General features: G+C 45.2%; 1 protein-coding gene and 1 non-coding gene across 2 annotated transcripts in view; one reads left to right on the top strand and one right to left on the bottom strand.

The window, feature by feature from the left end:
• The window catches only part of LOC124607371 (TBC1 domain family member 12-like), a 325,279-nt gene that overhangs the window by 120,705 nt on the left and 184,705 nt on the right, over positions 1-19,869 (bottom strand). The window lies entirely within an intron of this gene.
• Positions 7,017-7,091, top strand: Trnat-ugu. The gene has a single exon. It is a non-coding gene; the product is annotated as a tRNA-Thr (tRNA).

Below are 19,869 nucleotides of genomic sequence, written 5' to 3'. Positions count from 1 at the left end.
TCCCTTCATGTATTATTTTGTAAGTTACGGGAAAAATACGTCATCTGAAATAACCTGTATTTACCGACAAACTTCGAGGCGTTGTAAAGACCGTCTTGAGAGACAAATGTTGGATAGGAACGCATGACTGGAAACGAAGTGTAACAGCTGTACACAGTTAATAGGAGACCACGCCCGCCGCTAGGTTACCTCTTTGGCAGCAACGTGTGATTGATTTCAATCCGGCCCGCGGAAAAATTCCAAGTAGACATAAAACGAATGTACTATCCAACTTTGCTAAGTCAACACAAATCCGTTCAAATTTCGAGCTCCGTAAATCTTCGTCTTTTAAATCGAGAAATTGCATTTCAGAGATACTTATGACAATATTAAAGAGACAAAAATGTAATTCTGTTAGAGTAGCATTAAGAGGTTTTTCTTTAACATAGCCTAACGCCGCTTTGCTGTTTCTGAATTCCCGAAACCTATACAGAAAATTTGGTAGCTTTCGTGTTTTAAAATGAAGCGGCCTAACACCCAAAATTATCTTATCCATAACCGTCGAGAAAAGGTTCCCTCATATTCAAAAGTGTTGTTCTGAGACAGCAAATGTCAATATCAAAATTTACAGGAAAGAGAGACAATTTGTTTCCGAATGAAATAACTCCTTCTAACATCGAAAAAATTATGTTTCCTTTCCCCTGTAGTTTACAATTAACCTCATTCAGATGAGACGCAATGTCCACCACGAACGGATCATTTGTTAGTTCTGGACAGTGAAAACTCTCTCAAGGAGAAATGCTTTTATTTATGGCAATAAGGAAGTGAAATGTTTCAAAACTTTACCTCATGACAACAAATGTGTCTTGTTATGCAGGTGAAGATCTCCGTACCCACTCTCCATTTCAATCAAAAATTATTTAAACTGGCGATGATCAAGAGCTTTAGCCCTGTATGTGCGCCACAGCAATAAGTATTTTCTGAAGAGTCACACTTAAGGGGCCGACGAGCCGCGTGTGACTCGCAAGTCGCGGTTTGCCGCCTAGTTGTCTATATGGAGCAGGCATCGGTAACCTTTGATGACCTGGGGGCCTGATTCACATGTTTACCACTTAAGCCTGCGGGCCACCTCCTCACGATGCGACAGCAGCGCTCCTAGCGCATAAAGTGAAAACTACAGTCTTCGTGGCAATATTTAAGGGATAACGCACCGATATGAATGGCACCCCTTTCTCTCCACCCACCCAATAAATTATGCCTGAAAACATGCGTTTCTGAGAGTACATTCATTTTATGTCTACCCGGAATTTTTCCGCGGGCCGGATTGCTGCTGAAGGGGTGGCCTAGCGGCAGGCGTCTTCCCCTGTTAACTGTGTAGCGCAGTTCCACTCGTTTATTGATACGCATTCACATTATAAAAAAAAAGTTCAAATGGCTCTGAGCACTATGGGACTTAACATCTGAGGTCATCAGTCCCCTAGTACTCAGAACTACTTAAACCTAACTAACCTAAGAACATCACACACATCCATGCCCGAGGCAGGATTCGAACCTGCGACCGTAGCAGCAGCGTGGTTCCGGATTTGAAGTGCCTAGAACCACTCGGCCACAGCCGCCGGCTCATTCCTATCCACAATTTGGCCCTCAAGACGGCCCCTATGACGCCACGAAGTTTGTCGGTAAGTGTATTTTTTTCTGCTAACTTACACAATAATAAGTGCAGGGATATTTTTTTTTTTTTTAGACAAGTACCCTTCAGAAAAGTTACTCTTTCGGCAGAGTTATTAGTTTATTTATTTTTCAGATTGTTACAGCATCGTGTTGTAATTTTTTTTTACATAGCACATTATTTATTTATTTTTTTTTGTAGCCTGTAGCTGGTGTATTTACGATTCCCCAGACGACTACAAACAGCACTTCGAGGATTCTTGTTGCTCTGCCAACACCACTAACTTTACCTCTCATCCGCCTGTCGTTTTGCAGGTGCATGCAGTTGTGCAAGCATGTAAATGAGCACTCATTTGAACGCATCATTTAAATAAAAATTCCCCCATCACAATGTCCATTTAAACATAGTCGCTTATGTACCTCATGTTATATTCAATCCTGAAACTTTGAAAAGTTTCTACCTACATAACTAAAATTTCAAGAAATTTGATTTGTACACAATTGGTTTAAATACATCAGTTAAATGATATAAAAATATTGATCTAGTAAAAAAAAAAAAAATAAATAACTCGTCGTTATCTGGAGGCGGCCGGAGTGACCGTTCGGTTCTAGGCGCTATAGTCTGGAACCGAGCGACCGCTACGGTCGCAGGTTCGAATCTTGCCTCGGGCATGGATGTGTGTGATGTCCTTAGGTTAGTTATGTTTAATTAGTTCTAAGTTCTAGGCGACTGATGGCCTCAGAAGTTAAGTCGTATAGTGCTCAGAGCCTTTTTTGTTCTCTGGAAAATAACTAAATAAATTATGTTGATAACTTTGGGGAAACAGTAACATTTCTTACGTTTACCTATGTAAATAAATATTTCGTTCATTTATTATATTCGAAGTCGCAGAGAGAAAACAGTTTCCTTAAACACCCTGTATAAAGCCTCACACAGAAGTGAAACATGGACGATAAACGTTAGGAAGAGAATGGAAGGTTTTTAAACTTCGATGCCACAGAAAAATACTGAAGATTATATGTATAGATCGAATCTCTTTATATAAAAGGCCAGGTCCTGTCTGCCTTACTGACTGAATCATCATCACCCAGCCCAAACCGCTATGGATAGGAACTTGAAATCTGGAGAGGGCACTGATCTTATTCTGTAAGTATCATTTAGTAAGGGGCTGTTCGAAATTCCATCCCTAAGGGTTTGAATTAAGGGCTGATAGGTTTCTAGACAATATGTCGCTATTGAGGCAGTTTTGAAGCTAGAAGTACAAAAATTGGTATTTGATTTCTCGGTCAGGAATAATAAAATACGTTCTCCTGCATTTTTGGAAATTCAGCCACTAAAGGGGTAAAACAGTGGGTTAAAGTTTTTTTTTTTAAACGAATCATTATTTTTAAAGCTACATTTATGAAAACTGGTATTTTGACTTCGTGAGTAGGTATTTGTTTCAGTGGCTTTGGAAATTCAACTCCTAAGAGGATAAAATAGGGGATGACAGTTTTTATGGAAATATTTCATTAAGAAAGAATTTTTAGAACTAAATCTCAGAAAATCTGCAATTGGATTTTCGGTTAGAAATAAAAAAAAAATACGTGTTTCAGTGTGTCTTGGAAATACAACCCATAAGGGGGTGAAATAAAGACGAAAATTTTTATGAAAATTTTGTTTTACATTAAGGCATTTTTAAAGTAAATCTATGAAAATCGGTATTTAACTTCTAGAGAAATATGTCGTAGGGGAAGAAAGTTTATATGGAAATATCGCCACAAGAAGTCGAAAGGCTGGATTAACAAAGACCTCCGACTTTAGCTGCCAGAATCGCTTTTTGATGAGAAGCACATTCCGAAAAAACCATACTTTTATGAACTTAATTTGGGTGTAACGTATAGAAGATATTGCAATTTGTAACCAACATAAAATTCAATTAAAAGAAAACAAATAAAAACGTGCAGATCATACAGCCAACGCGAACGAATACTACATTGAATCGGAGGGAAAGGAACTTTATGCTACAACTTAATTACGTGAAGGGATAAGTAAATTAGGACTAATACTCGAGCACCAGGGTATTAGTTTCTTTGGTAATGTGGGGAAGTATGGAGGGTAAAAACTATAGAGGGAGATAAGGACGTGACAACAGTAAGAAGGTTCACGTGGATGTAGTTTGCAATAGTTAGGCGGAGCTGAAGAGGAAACACTAGTGCAGAGAGCTGCATCACCTGAGACTTCCGAATGAAGATTATAACAATGACATCACATATCGTATCTCAGTACATCACTCTGTCTTGTTAACAAATATTTGACTTTCTTCCGAATATGTGTACCAATTAAATCTGCAGAGAAAGAACTGTGATCGAATGTCAGTGGAAACGCACTCCGAACAAACTGAACGGCATGCTACTTTACTAGATATCCTTTCGTGTATAGATAACAGTTCTTGCTGAGACACTTTTCCAATTAGATGAAAGTGCATGTAGAAAAGGACTTTCGCGTAGTGACAACATTTTTACAGTAAAACGTCTCGTAGGAAACAGGAGAGAATTTAATCATGTAATACTCATCACTTTATAGATTTTAAAAAAAGCTTTCGATCGAATTGATAGAAATAAATTATAAACAATAACGACAGTGGCTAAGTTCAAATGGCTCTGAACACTATGGGACTCAACTGCTGAGGTCATTAGTCCCCCAGAACTTAGAACTAGTTAAACCTAACTAACCTAAGGACGTCACAAACATCCATGCCCGAGGCAGGATTCGAACCTGCGACCGTAGCGGTCCTGCGGTTCCAGACTGCAGCGCCTTTAACCGCACGGCCACTTCGGCCGGCGACAATGGCTAAGCAGCACACCTTATAAGAATAATCAGAAACTTGTATCATGAAACAAAAATATTAGCAAACACACGAATGAAAATTACAAATGAAAAAAATGGCTCTGAGCACTATGGGACTTAACTTCTAAGGTCATCAGTCCCCTAGAACTTAGAACTGCTCAAACCTAACTAACCTAAAGACATCACACACAGCCATGGCCGAGGCAGGATTCGAACCTGCGACCGTAGGGGTCGCGCGGTTCCAGACTGAAGCGTCTAGAACCGCTCGGCCACAGCGGCCGGCCCAGGCGCGGATAACGGGCGCCAGTAGTGCCACCTGCAAACGCTATATAAAGGGGTAACACACTGCCATGTGAAAGTACTTGAACATTGTTCTTCCGTGCGGCTATTTTGTGTAAGCAGCTTCAGTATGCCTCTTAGAAGCCTCTTCGAACACGTTTCGGAGTTCGACCCACGAAGAATAGTTGCCTATAGGAATTGCGGACCATTCTTAAGAGAAATCGGTGATCGTGTCGGAGGGAACCAAGCAACTGTGATGCGAATTTGTAATCGCTGGATGCAGGAGGGAACGACAGACCGACGGGACGATTTGCACCTACCTTGTTGCACCAGTACACGTGATACTGGGCACATTGTGCGCATGGCAGTGATGGATCGCTCTGCCACATCACGAACCGTATCACAACAAATTGGGTCTGTTGTGCAACAGTGTCCGCGCGTACCATTCGACGTCGTTCATAGCAGTGGGGACTGTCCGTAAGGCGTCCAGATTGTCTAATTAGTGTCGGAGACACCGTGGTGAGGGACTGTTACCTTATGCATTGCCATACTGGTCCTGACATCCCGTATTATGGTTTGGGGTGGTGTTGGATTCCAGGATTCCATTACCCCCCCCCCCCCCCCCCCCCCCCAGTACGCACTGCCGATACATTAACAAGCCAACGTTACATCTCTGAATTCTTTAAAGTGTTGGAGCCTGTTGTCCTTCCATATCTTCGCAGCTTGCCGACGGCCAGGTCACATCGCAACAGCATAACGCGCGACCACACGTGGCACGCAATGTTAGAGACCACATCGTCGCCCATCGGACTGCAGTGCTGCCTTGGCTTCCCTGTTCTCCCGATCTCAAGCCTATCGGAAACGTCTGGTCGATGACTGCGGAACGACTGACCCAGGTTACAACACCCCAAGATCACCCATAGATGTACTTTGGCAATACGTGGAAACAGCACAGACTGCTATACCCCAACAATACATCCAGAGCCTCTATGATTCAATGACAGGCGTGAGGCAGCGGTTGTAGCAAACAATGGTGGCACCACTCAATACTGATTCTCTCATCTTCCTCAGTTCACATGGGGCTGTACTTACAATCGTGTGATCGTTGTACAACGTGTTATCTCCAAATTCAATTTCGCTGTGATGTCTCCGGCCCTTCTCGATGTTGCATTTTGGATGGCCAGCAGTGTTCGAGGGATGTTCTTGATTCTTGTAGACAAACTCCGTAAGTAGCAATGTGATTCTCTTCAGCACCTAGATCAGCGGAAGCATACGTCGCTGACGTCCTGGATCCCGCCAGTGTAGCACTATGGTGCCGGTATAACGCGAGTTGGAAAGAGGTGTTGTCGATACCAGCCGTGGTTGAAATCCAACTTGGCAACGGCCCTTACGAATTGCCTCTTGTTTCCTATGACAGTTTAATTAAATTTCATATGCCACTTTTTTACTGTACCTCTGGGTCTTTGGGATATGTGGGTGGTTTTATTTCTACCACGTGCTCTTCAGCAATCTTCGGTATCGCATGGCTTGTTCCACTCGCTTTTGCCCGTGTCTCTGGATACAGTAATTAGACTATCCGCCACAATGCCTCTTTCTTGTATTTCATTCTTTGTTGCTTTCTTCAGCAGTTGGTCAGCTTTCTCATTCTTCATAACAGCATGCCTCTTGGCCCAAATAAGTGATACCTTCGTACACTTTCCTCGTGGCACAGGCGCAGTTATTTGGTATGGTAAACAATAAATCTCTTTGTCTTTTATCAACTGACGTCTGTGTTTGCACCGCAGAGAGCTAGTCCATTGTTACACGGTCCAGTCACATTAACGTGACCACCGGCCATATTCGAAGTCAACGTGCAATAACTACTCACAGCCTACAGGTAGCATCATTAGCAGTGGAAAATATATAGAGAAAAATTAGAATTATATATTAATACCTTCAGCTGTTCACGGGCGTTGATATATATCAACCGGGACGGGTGAAAATGTGTGCCCCGACCGGGACTCGAACACGGGATCTACTGCTTACATGGCAGCCGCTCTATCCATCTGAGCCACCGACGGCACAGAGAATGGTGGCGACTGCACGGATTATCTCGCGCACGCCTCCCAAACTCTTACGCGACTTGGTAAGACTGTCTTCCACGAGTAATGAGTGTATTGGGTAGGGACACTACGAATGTAGCGTTTGGACATATAAGGTGAGATGTGGGTCTCGCGGGAGGAGTGCGCGAGATGGTCCCTGCAGTCGCACCATCCTCTGTGCCCTCGGTGGCTTACATGGATAGAGCGTCTGCCATGTAAGCAGGAGATCCCGGGTTCGAGTCCCGGTCGGGGCAAACATTTTCACCTGTCCCCGTTGATATGTATCAACGCCCGTCAGCAGCTGAAGGTATTAATATGTAATTCTAGTTTCGTTCTAGACGGCTGCAGGTCATCAATGGTGTCTGTTCTTTTGGACATGTCCGAAGAAAAGCGTTTCAGAAGAAGAGAAATTTGTTAACATGGAATATGGATTTAAGTATCAGGAAGTCTTTCGTGCAAGTTTTTGTATGGAGTGTAGCCATGTATGGAAGTGAAACATGGACGACAAATAGTTTGGACAAGAAGAGAATAGAACCTTTCGAAATGTGGTGCTACAGAAGAATGTTGAAGATTAGACGGGTAGATCACATAACTAACGAGGAGGTATTGAATAGAATTGGGGAGAAGAGGAGTTTGTGGCACAACTTGACAAGAAGAAGGCACCGGTTGGTAGGACATGTTCTGAGGCATCAAGGGATCACAAATTTAGCATTGGAGGGCAGCGTGGAGGGTAAAAATCGTAGAGGGAGACCAAGAGATGAATACACTAACCAGATTCAGAAGGATGTGGGTTGCAGTAAGTACTGGGAGATGAAAAGGCTTGCACAGGATAGAGTAGCATCGACAGCTGCATCAAACCAGTCTGAGGACTGAAGACCACAACAACAACAACAACAACAACAACAACAACAACAAGAGTACATCATATTAATACGTACGTCCAGGATCTGGTTGATGAGGTTTTGGTACTTTGTCGGCATTGAAAAGGCCTCTAAAAGTCGTGGTTTTGATTTGTGTGTCCCCAGTATCGGTTGATGTAGCGCAAATTATACGTGGGTTGGAACTTAAATAGTGGCAACTATTTATTCACAACCGATGCAAAAGAGTTACATGTTTGCACCTGTTACTGTCCTTCAAAGCAGTCACCAGCGTTGTGTTGAACCTGTTGCCAGTGATGTGGAAGGCGAAGTATATCGTTAGCATACCCTATTCTGTTGATGGTGCGAATGGAGCGGTCTACTGCCTGTAGAATCTCTAGAACAGTTCTGAAGCTAGTACCACGAAACCAAAACTGAAACGCCAATCCAACGAAAGGCGTCATTATGGGTCGCCCCGAAAGTCAAAAGTGCGTCAGAGCCCCAGTATGGTGAAAGTTATGGTGATTCTCGTGTACCACTGTGATGGTGTTATCCTAACGCATTACGTTTGTACACGGCAGACCGTCAATGCACAGTATTACTGTTCGTTTTTGGAGCATCACCTGCGACCAGCTTTGCGAAAGAAGCGGGGACACTTTCTCTGCGCAACCCACCGAGCATTTTGAGGACAATGCGCGAGCGCGTACAGCGCAAGCTGCGGCTGCTCTGTTCGGTCGATGGGACTGGGAAGTACTGTACCATCCACCATATTCCCCAGACTCTAGTCCTTGTGATTTTGATTTGATTCCGAAGATGAAGGAACCACTTCGTGGCATTCGCTTCAGAACTGTTGCAGAGACTCGACAGGCAGTAAACCGCTCCATTCGCACCATCAACAGAACAGGCTCTGCTAACGGTATTCTAGCCCTTCCACATCGCTGGCAATGGGTTCTACACATAGCTGGTGACTGCTTTGAAGGACAGTCACAGATGCAAAAATGTAACTCTTTTGTATCGGTTGTGAATAAGTAGTTGCCACTATTTAAGTTCCAACCCTCGTATTTGTAGGCTCATCCGCCGGCCGGTGTGGCCGAGCGGTTCTAGGCGCTTCATTCTGGAATCGCGCGACCGCTACGGTCGCAGGTTCGACTCCTACCTCGAGCTTGGATGTGCGTGAGTCCTTAGTTAGGTTTAAGTAGTTCTAAGTTCTAGGGGACTGATGACATCAGATGTTTAGTCCCTTAGTGCTCAGAGCCATTTTTTTGTAGGCTCATCCCCAATGCGTTGCTGTGTTTCAGAACAGATTTCCTGCTGACTTAGTCATTACGTATTGATAAGAGTGCTCCGACTGCTTCGACAAAAGTGCTTGTCTGCGTCCGTTGTGAACGTACAGCGCTATGGCGACGGCCCCCGCCGAAGTACCAGATATTGCCGGGGGCAAAGTTCACTGTCCCCGGCGGGCCGATTTTCCGCCGGCGTAAGCAAGCCGCCAAACGCTGCAGAAACGCAAAAATCCACAGGGTTTCGTCATGCAGATTACACGCACGGCAACGTGTCTGCTCTCCAAGAGGGAAGAGACTTCTGGCGATACACACCGAGTAGTCTCTCCCAACGAACGGAGATAATACCTCACTCTAGCAGAAACTTTCTGCAGAGTGTGTTCCAGGAGTGTGCACATTGTAATGCTAGGAAAAGTTTGGAGAAAAAATTACTTTTACATTAGCATAAACTGAGGTGACAAGTCATGGTATAGCGATACACACATGCACAGATGGCAGTAGTATCGCGTACAGAATGTGTAAAAGGGCAGTGCACTAGCAGAACTGCCATTTGCACTCATGTGGTTCAAGTGAAAAGGTTTCCGACGTGATTATGGCCGCACGACGGGAACTACAGGTTGATTGAAGCGATTTCACAGCTCTACAATAACTTTATTATTTGAGATATTTCCACAATGCTTTGCACACACATACAAAAACTCAAAAAGTTTTTTTAGGCATTCACAAATGTTGGATATGTGCCCCTTTAGTGATTCGGCACACATCAAGCCGATAATCAAGTAGCCGGCCGATGTGGCCGTGCGGTTCAAGGCGCTGCAGTCTGGAACCGCAAGACCGCTACGGTCGCAGGTTCGAATCCTGCCTCGGGCATGGCTGTTTGTGATGTCCTTAGGTTAGTTAGGTTTAACTAGTTCTAAGTTCTAGGGGACTAATGACCTCAGCAGTTGAGTCCCATAGTGCTCAGAGCCATTTGAACCATTTGATAATCAAGTTCCTCCCACACTCGGCGCAGCATGTCCCCATCAATGAGTTCGAAAGCATCACTGATGCGAACTCGCAGTTCTGGCATGTTTCTTGGTAGAGGAGGTTTAAACACTGAATCTTTCACATAACCCCACAGAAAGAAATCGCATGGCGTTAAGTCGGGAGAGCGTGGAGGCCGTGACATGAATTGCTGATCATGATCGCCACCACGACCGATCCATCGGTTTTCCAATCTCCTGTCTAAGAAATGCCGAACATCATGATGGAAGTGCGGTGGAGCACCATCCTGTTGAAAGATGAATTCGGCGCTGTCGGTCTCCAGTTGTGGCGTGACCCAATTTTCCAGCATGTCCAGATAAACGTGTCAGAGCTTGTAGCAATTGTAAACGGTAAGGCTTCTGCTTTAGCCTTTTCCGTAAGATTTTCCAAACCGTCGGCTGTGGTACGTTTAGCTCCCTGCTTGCTTTATTCGTCGACTTTCGCGGGCTACGCGTGAAACTTGCCCGCACGCGTTCAACCGTTTCTTCGCTCACTGCAGGCCGACCCGTTGATTTCCCCTTACAGAGGCATCCAGAAGCTTTAAACTGCGCATACCATCGCCGAATGGAGTTATCAGTTGGTGGATCTTTGTTGAACTTCGTCCTGAAGTGTCGTTGCACTGTTATGACTGACTGATGTGACTGCATTTCAAGCACAACAAACGCTTTCTCGGCTCCTGTCGCCATTTTGTCTCACTGCGCCCTCGAGCGCTCTGGCGGCAGAAACCTGAAGTGCGGCTTCAGCCGAACAAAACTTTATGAGTTTTTCTACGTATCTGTAGTGTGTCGTGACCATATGTCAATGAATGGAGCTACAGTGAATTTATGAAATCGCTTCAATCATCTGTAATAGCCCTGTAACACGAGTTCGAACGAGGAATGGTAGTAGGAGCTAAACGTCTGAGACATTCCGTTTCGGAAATTGTTCAGGAATTCAATATTCTGAGCTTAACAGTGTCACGAGTGCGCCGAGAATACCAAAGTTCAGGCATTACCCCTCACCACCGACAACACAGTGGCCGACGGCCTTCACTTAACGACCGAGGGCAGCGGCGTTTGCCTGGAGTTGTCAGTGTTAACAGACAAGCAACGTTGCATGAAATAAACGCAGAAATCAATGTGGGGTGTACGACGAACGGATCCGCTAGAACAGTGCGGCGAAATTTGGCGTTGATGGGCTATGGCAGTAGACGACCGACGCGATTCCGCTGCTACAAACGACATCGCCTGCAGCGCCTCTGCTGGGCTCGTGATCATATGGCTTGGACAATAGACGACTGGAAAACCGTGGCCTAGTCGGACGTGTCCGGATTTCAGCTGGTAAGAGCTGATGGTAGGGTTCGAGTGTGGCGCAGACCCCACGAAACCATGGACCCAAGTTATAATAATAGTAATAACGTCGTGTGACGAGGGCCTCCCGTCGGGTAGACCGTTCGCCTGGTGCAAGTCTTTGGATCTGACGCCACTTCGGCGACTTGCGCGTCGATGGGGATGAAATAATGATGATTAGAACAACACAACACCCAGTCCCTGAGCGGAGAAAATCTCCGACCCAGCCGGAAATCGAAGCCGGGCCCTTTGGATTGACATTCTGTCGCGCTGACCACTTTTTTGTAATCTCATTTTGTTCGTTATTGTTCGTTTCAATTGTTCGTGGCGGACGTCACCTGACGCCCATTGAAGTTCGTTACTGATCCATTCACTCAGTTTTTTTTTATTACAGAGGGCAGCTAACCCTCTGACCGAACACGCTGAGCTACCGTGCCGCCACCACGCAGCTACCGGGGGCGGACGGACCTAAGTTGTCAGCAAGGCATTGTCGAAGTTCTTGCGGGCTCCATAATGGCGTAGATAAACCGATCATTGACTGCAAATGATTATGTTCGGTTACTTGGAGATCTTTTGCAGTCATTCGTGGACTTCATGTTTTCAAACAACGGTGTCATGTCAACGGGCCACAACTGTTCGCGGCTGCTTTGAGGAAAGTTCCGGACTATTCGAGCGAACGATTTGGCCATCCAGATCGCACATCAGTCCCTTCGAACATTCAGGGGGCACAATCGAGAGGTCATTTCGTGCACAACGCCTTGCACCGGCAACACTTTCGCAGTTATGGACGGCTATAACGGCAGTACGGCTCAATATTTCTGCACGAGACTTCCAACGACTTGTTTCAGCCCGTGGCACGCCGAACTGCTCCACTACGCCGCGAAAAAGGAGGTCCGACAAGTCATTAGGAGGTATCCCATGATTCCTCTCACCTCACTGTATGTCAGACTTGCACTATGGGGCTGGATTTTTCGCTCTGCAGTGAAGTGCGTGCCGTTTTGAACTCCCTGGGAGATTTAAACTGTATGCCGGACCGAAACATGAACTCCGAACCTTTGCCTTTCACGGGCAATGCTCTTACTTACTGAGCGATTGCAAGATCACAATGTTCCTTGACACTGTACTCTTTTGCTTAGCATGCACTAGCCGGTGGATGTTGGTTTCTAATATTTTTTCTTGCTACACGTCTTTGCTGGCGGCTGGGGCATTGTCTCGACGAGGGCACTCTGAGTTACAAGATGAGCTGCGTTAAGATTTGGGCATTGAGTCGTGGGAAATACGCGTGTGACAATTAAGAGTGAGACGCTCAGTAGCTCGGTACGGGCTTTCGTTGAATTTTCGAGAACGTACCTTCACCGAGGAGTCAAGCAGTGTATTGCTCCATCCTACGAATATCTCGCGAAGAGACCATGACGATAAAATCAGACAGATTAGAGCCCACACAGAGGCATATCGGCAATCTTCCTTTCCACGAGCAATACAAGACTGGAATAGAAGGGAGGACCGATAGAGGTACTCAAAGTACCCTCCGCCACACATCGTCAGGTAGCTTGCGGATTATGGATGTAGATGTAGAAGGTGGGGAATTATTTCGGCAGTTACATCGAGGGAATATTATTTGGTACGAGAACGTTAGTTGGAAGATGTGAGCTGGAGACTCTCTTGCACTTTACGGGACCAGATGTCAGCTTAAAAGTGATTCGTGTGAATACTCATTATTAATGTACGTATTAGTTTATAGTAGATCTTATTATACTTATAATCAGATGCGTACTGAACCAACACGAACTGATGCTTCTCTGAAATAAACAGACTGTGATACTGGCAGAAGTAAAGCTGTGAGTACCGGGCGTGAGTCGTGCTTCGGTAGCTCAGATGGTGGAGCACTTGCCCGCGAAAGGCAAAGGTCCCGAGTTCGAGTCTCGGTCGGGCACACAGTTTTACCCTGCCAGGAAGTTTCATATCAGCGCACACTCCGCTGCAGAGTGAAAATCTCATTCTGGAAACTGTGGTGTCACCGCCAGACACCACACTTTCTAGGTGGTAGCCTTTTAAATCGGCCGCGGTCCGCTAGTATACGACGGACCTGCCTGTCGCCACTGAGTAATTGCAGACCGAGCGCCGCCACACGGCAGGTCTAGAGAGACTTACTAGCACTCGTCCCAGTTGTACAGCCGACGTTGCTAGCCATGGTTCACTGAGAATTACGCTCTCAATTGCCGAGACGATAGTTAGCATAGACTTCAGCTAAGTCAATTGCTACGACCTAGCAAGGCGCCAATTATCCTTTGCTATGTATCTAATGAAGCATGTACAGTAACAAGACCAATGTTCAGCAATTGTGGATTAAAGTTAAGTATTCCAGCAGCTACGTACTTTTCTTTATAGCATTCATTACGTATCCTGTTTCAGACCTCACGCCAGCCTGCGTGAGTTTAAGCGCGTGCCTTTCGGTTAGCCGTCACTGTGGACTGGCTGTCTTGTCAGTCCACTACAGAAACATCCCCCAGGCTGTGGCTAAGCCATGTCTCCGCAGTATCCTTTCTTTCAGGAGTGCTAGTTCTGCAAGGTTCGCAGAAGAGCTTCTGTAAAGTTTGGAAGGTAGGAGACGAGATACTGGCAGAAGTAAAGCTGTGAGTACCGGGCGTGAGTCGTGCTTCGGTAGCTCAAATGGTAGAGCACTTGCCCGCGAAAGGCAAAGGTCCCGAGTTCGAGTCTCGGTCGGGCACACAGTTTTAATCTGCCAGGAAGTTTTCAGACTTTGATTTGTCAGTTGTGTCGATTTGAATGAGAAGGCTATGCTGAAGGGTGCGTGTTCAGTCGTTTAAGGTTAATAAACTCTCAGTGGACATCGTTTTTTTACTGCAGAGAATCCTTGTAATCACTGCATATTAATTTCGTGTGGCACTTAATTAAAGACACATCATGGGCAGCGCGAACACGCTTTCATCATTATGCCGTTGCAATCTGTCGCAAGTTGTATGCGTTTTATAGATGCGATAAGATTCAAATTAAATGTACTATTCAGGATATACATATGACCCGCCCTCACTCCTTACTTCAGTATCTCTCTCCTACAGTTTTAATTTGCCAGGAAGTTTCAAAACGCAGCACACTTCAGTACATAGTACAAGATCCATTCTGGAAATAATGCTCAGCCACATCTCCGCAACATCCTTTCTTGCACCAGTACTAGTCCTGCGTGATAGACAGGAGTACTTCCCTCTTGTTAGGAATACAGGAGAGAGGTACTGGTGGAAATGAAGCGATGCCGAGTCGTGAGGTGTGCCTCGATAGCTCAGTGGGCAAGAATAGTGCCCGTGAAAGAAAAATTCTGCATTCGAGCCCCGTTTCAATCTGCCAGGAAGTTTCATGTCAGGATGGGGTTAAATGAGTAAGTGCCCTGTGCCTGCAGGTTTCAAAATAGATGACTGGCACCCCCCCATGACTTTGCTTTCTGACTGCCGAAACAGCTGACAACAATATTGGATCACTTTAAGAATATGATTACACAGCACATGTTTACAAAAGTTGCGACAAAGATTATATTGCTTTCTTGTAAAACAAGTCCATAGTTCCTGTACATTTGTTAAGGGACATCTTACTGCTTTTAGGTTCGAATCCTTTTAGGTTCGAATTTTCACTACCGGTAATGGGCGGCATAGGGAGAAGAGGTGGTGGCGTAAAAGTTCCTGATCACCAGTCTTTGCGCCAGAGTCATGGACTAATTTCGAAACCTGTCCACAGTGTCTCATGAAGTGAGGACAAGTGACTCTTGATAGTGATCCGTCCGTCGTATGGGGACGTTAAGATCGGCGAGCCCAAAGGTGCCATTCATTAGGAGTAGATTACGTACAGGCATCGGATTTCACCCTCCCCTTTCCCTTCATCCATAACAACGCAAACCCAATACGACGGTGTGCAAGCACTTATCACAGTTATCCAGACGGCACAAATACACATTTGACAGTTCACGATACGTCAGAGAAAGGCAACGACGACCCACGTCCACTAGGACCCATGCAGCATTCCTGCGACTGCTTCCCTACACTCATTCCCTGAGCGTGGGATCACTCTGACTTTTGATATATGAAGTGAGATGTTAATTAACAAAGATTGATCTAATCGTAATTTTTAATCAAGATAACACATTTTCATTTTCTAACACCTAATCTTATGAAAACATCCCATAACAAACTAAAATGCTTTTTTATGTCACGAGATTACGCAAATAAAAACACGATATTAAAAACACAAATATAATATTACTAAAAATGTTTCACTTATTACGAATACTCGCGCTTTCCTGAGATTAGTACACTACTGGCCATTAAAATTGCTACACCACGAAGATCACGTGCTACAGACGCGAAATTTAACCGACAGGAAGAAGATGCTGTGATATGCAACTGATTAGCTTTTCAGAGCATTCACACACGGCTGGCGCCGCTGGCGACACCTACAACGTGATGACATAAGGAAAGTGTCCAACCGATTTCTCATACACAAACAGCAGTTGACCGGCGTTGCCTGGTGAAACGTCGTTGTCATGCCTCGTGTAAGGAGGAGAAATGCGTACAATCACGTTTCCGACTTTGATAAAGGTCGATTTGTAGCCTATCGCGATTGCGGTTTTCGTATCGCGATATTGCTGCTCGCGTTGGTTGAAATCCAATGACTGTTAGCACAATATGGAATCGGTGCGTTCAGGAGGGTAATACAGAACGCCGTGCTGGATCCCAACGCCCTCGTATCACTAGCAGTCGAGATGACAGGCATCTTATCCGCAAGGCTGTAACGGATCGTGTAGCCACGCACGTCTCGATCCCTGAGTCAACAGATGGGGTCGTTTGCACGACAACAACCATCTGCACGAACAGTTCGACGACGTTTGCAGCAGCATGGACTATCAGTTCGGAGACCATGGCTGCGGTTACCCTTCACGCTGCATCATAGACAGGAGCGCCTGCGATGGTGTACTCAATGACAAACCTGGGTGCACGAAAGGCAAAACGTCATTTTTCTGGATGAATACAGGTTCTGTTTACAGCATCATCATGGTCGCATCCGTGTTTGGCGACATTTCGGTGAACGCACATCGCCATCGCCATACTGATGTATCACCCGGCGTGATGGTATGGGGTGCCATTGGTTACACGTCTGGGTCACCTCCTGTTAGCATTGACGGCACTTTGAACACTGGACGTTACATTTCAGATGTGTTACGACCCGTGGCTCTACCCTTCATTCGATCCCTGCGAAACCATACATGTCAGCAGGATAATGCACGACCGCATGTTGCCGGTCCTGTACGGGCCTTTCTGGATACAGAAAATGTTCGACTGCTGCCCTGGCCAGCACATTCTCCAGATCTCTCACCATCTGAAAACGTCTGGTCAATGGTGGCCGAGCAACTGGCTCGTCACAATATGGCAGTCACTACTCTTGATGAATTGTTGTGTCGTGTTGAAGCTGCATGGGCAGCTGTACCTGTACACGCCAGCCAAGCGCTGTTTGACTCAATGCCCATGCGTATCAAAGCCGTTATTACGGCCAGAGGTGGTTGTTCTGAGTACTGATTTCTCAGGATCTATGCACCCAAATTGCGTGAAAATGTAATCACATGTCAGTTCTAGTATAATATATTTGTCCAATGAATACCCGTTTATCATCTGCATTTCTTCTTGGTGTAGCAATTATAATGGCCAGTAGTGTAATAGTGTAATTAAAAACAAAAATGTAGTTCTGGATAAAATTTGTGATTGAGGTCTGTGTTTGTCAATTAACAATTCAAGTTGATAAAAAATAATTCAAATGAAAATTTTAAAACTCTACCCCTGGCGGGAGTAAAACCAGCGACTAAAATGCTACCGCTCAGCCAATAGAAATACCACGAAATTAATCGATACATCTTATGCTTATCAGCGCTCGGAATCTTATAATCTCCGAAAGCGATTTTTTCGAGTCTGTTTGAGAATTGCGCAGTACTGTTTTAGGAAATTCATGTTGGGCGCTGAAGTTCGAGTCATAAAAGTCTGACGAAAATCGAAGGCGAACGCTGTTCTAACATGAGACCTGATCATAATTGATGATGCCGATGATGATGATTGGTTTGTGGGGCGCTCAACTGAGACGTCATCAGTGCCCGCACAAAGTCCCAAATTTTACACAGTGCAACCTAGTCACTGTCACGAATGATGATGATTAGGAGGAGGTGGAGGAGGACAACACAAACACCCAGTCACCGGGCAGAGATAATCCCCAACCCGGCCGGGAAGTCATAATTATTTGACCTATCCATTTGCAAGTGCTGAACTCTGCGTTTGTAGAGACAATTTTTGGGAAACAGCAACCTCTCACTTTTGTAAAAAGAACAATAGTCCTAAGTTACCTGCCAACTGATTCGCATGGAACTAATAATCCCAAATGCACTTGTAACTCATTTTACAGAAGCGAAGGTGCCACGTATCGGCATCAGAATCAACACTCATTCCCACAGACTTGATAGTCATCGTCATCGTGCAGGTTGCGCAAAAATCCTCCCGAGTCCTCTGCCACTTCGTCACGAGACAGCAACATTGGCACGCGTTGTTGTGGGTGTCTCGCAATGTGCGCTATGTTTAGCAACACCACTGCTTCGGTCTGACGTATAATACTTGCTTCACAACCGTGTGGCTCCCTATGCGCCGCCTTTACCGCTTTGCTAATAGGAGTACCTTCGATTTTTTTTCATACTTCCTCATTCTGAAAATCGGTGTCCGGACAAAAATTTCCCGGAGCAGCAGGACGTAATTAAAAAATAAATAAAAATCTCGAAAATCGGCATCAAAGGTTCGAATATTTCTGAGCGCAATTAAATACCAAGCGACTCACAAATTCCAATAACGTCACCAGTAGCCGAATCTGTAGCGTAATATTCTAACAATCGTGAACTTGTTAGTTCGATTCTCCCTCTTACGACAGTTTTCTTGCTTTTGTTTTTAGATTCTATAATTATTATAAAATAGAAATGTTAGTCATCACATAGCGAATCATAATTTCTTATAAAAATATCATCTTTCATTTTTAATTACAACCGCGGGAAAATAAATTTAATACAGGGATGCGATATGCCTGGTTGGTGCACTATCTAATCAATAATATCTGCCGGCCGAAGTGGCCGTGCGGTTAAAGGCGCTGCAGTCTGGAACCGCAAGACCGCTACGGTCGCAGGTTCGAATCCTGCCTCGGGCATGGATGTTTGTGATGTCCTTAGGTTAGTTAGGTTTAACTAGTTCTAAGTTCTAGGGGACTAATGACCTCAGCAGTTGAGTCCCATAGTGCTCAGAGCCAGCCAATAATATCTGGCCACGCAGTACTGATCACTAGATCGCATGAGAGGACTTGCCAGTACAAAAGGTAGCGGGGCTATTGTGTTGTCAGTACACAAGCAGTAACAGCACAATGGTCATGTCAGGAGAGCTCAGCGACATCGAAAGAGGACCAGTCATTGCACCTCACCTGAGTAACAAGCCCATCATCAGAGAGATTTCAACATTTCTAAAGGTGCTCAAATCGACTGTTGGTGAAGTGATAGTGAAACGCGAACGAACAACCACAGGCAAACGAAGACCAGACAGACCTCATGTTCTCAGCGAAGTGACCGTTGAACATTACGGAGGTTGGTTGTAAAAAATCGCGCAATATCTGCACAGGGAATCACTCGTCCAAAGTGATACCAGCAGCTCAGCTAGAAAAATGACTGTGTGCAACGCGTTAAAATGTATGGGGTACAATGGTCAAGCATCTCGTCATGTTGTTGGGGTCTTTAGTCCAGAGACTGGTTTGATGGCTCTGAGCACTATGGGCCTTAACATCTATGGTCATCAGTCCCCTAGAACCTAGAACTACTTAAACCTAACTAACCTAAGGACAGCACACAACACCCAGCCATCACGAGGCAGAGAAAATCCCTGACCCCGCCGGGAATCGAACCCGGGAACCCGGGCGTGGGAAGCGAGAACGCTACCGCACGACCACGAGATGCGGGCGACTGGTTTGATGCAGCTCTCCATGCTACTCTATCCTGTGCAAGCCTCTTCATCTCCAAGTAACTGCTGGACCCTACATCCTTCTGAATCTGCTTAGTGTAATCATCCCTTGGTCTCCCTCTACGATTTTTACCCTCCACGCTTCGCTCCAGTACTAAATTTGTGATCCCTTGATACCTCTGAACATGTCCTACCTTTTTCTAGTCTAGTTGTGCCACAAGTGCCTCTTCTCCCCAGTTCTATTCAAAACCTCCTCATTAGTTACGTGATCTACCCACCTTATCTTCAGCATTCTTCTGTAGCACCACATTTCGAAAGCTTCTATTCTATTCTTGTCCAAACTATTCATCGTCCACGTTTCAGTTCCATACATGGCTACACTCCATACAAATACTTTCAGAAACTACTTCCTGACACTAAATCTATACTCGATGTTGACAAATTTCTCTTCTTCAGAAACGCTTTCCTTGCCATTGCCAGTCTACATTTTATATCCTCTCTATTTCGACCATCA

The sequence above is a fragment of the Schistocerca americana genome, chromosome 3 (genome assembly GCF_021461395.2).
Source record: "Schistocerca americana isolate TAMUIC-IGC-003095 chromosome 3, iqSchAmer2.1, whole genome shotgun sequence".
NCBI classification, from domain to species: Eukaryota; Metazoa; Arthropoda; class Insecta; order Orthoptera; family Acrididae; genus Schistocerca; species Schistocerca americana.
This window is presented reverse-complemented; position numbering and strand designations above follow the sequence as displayed.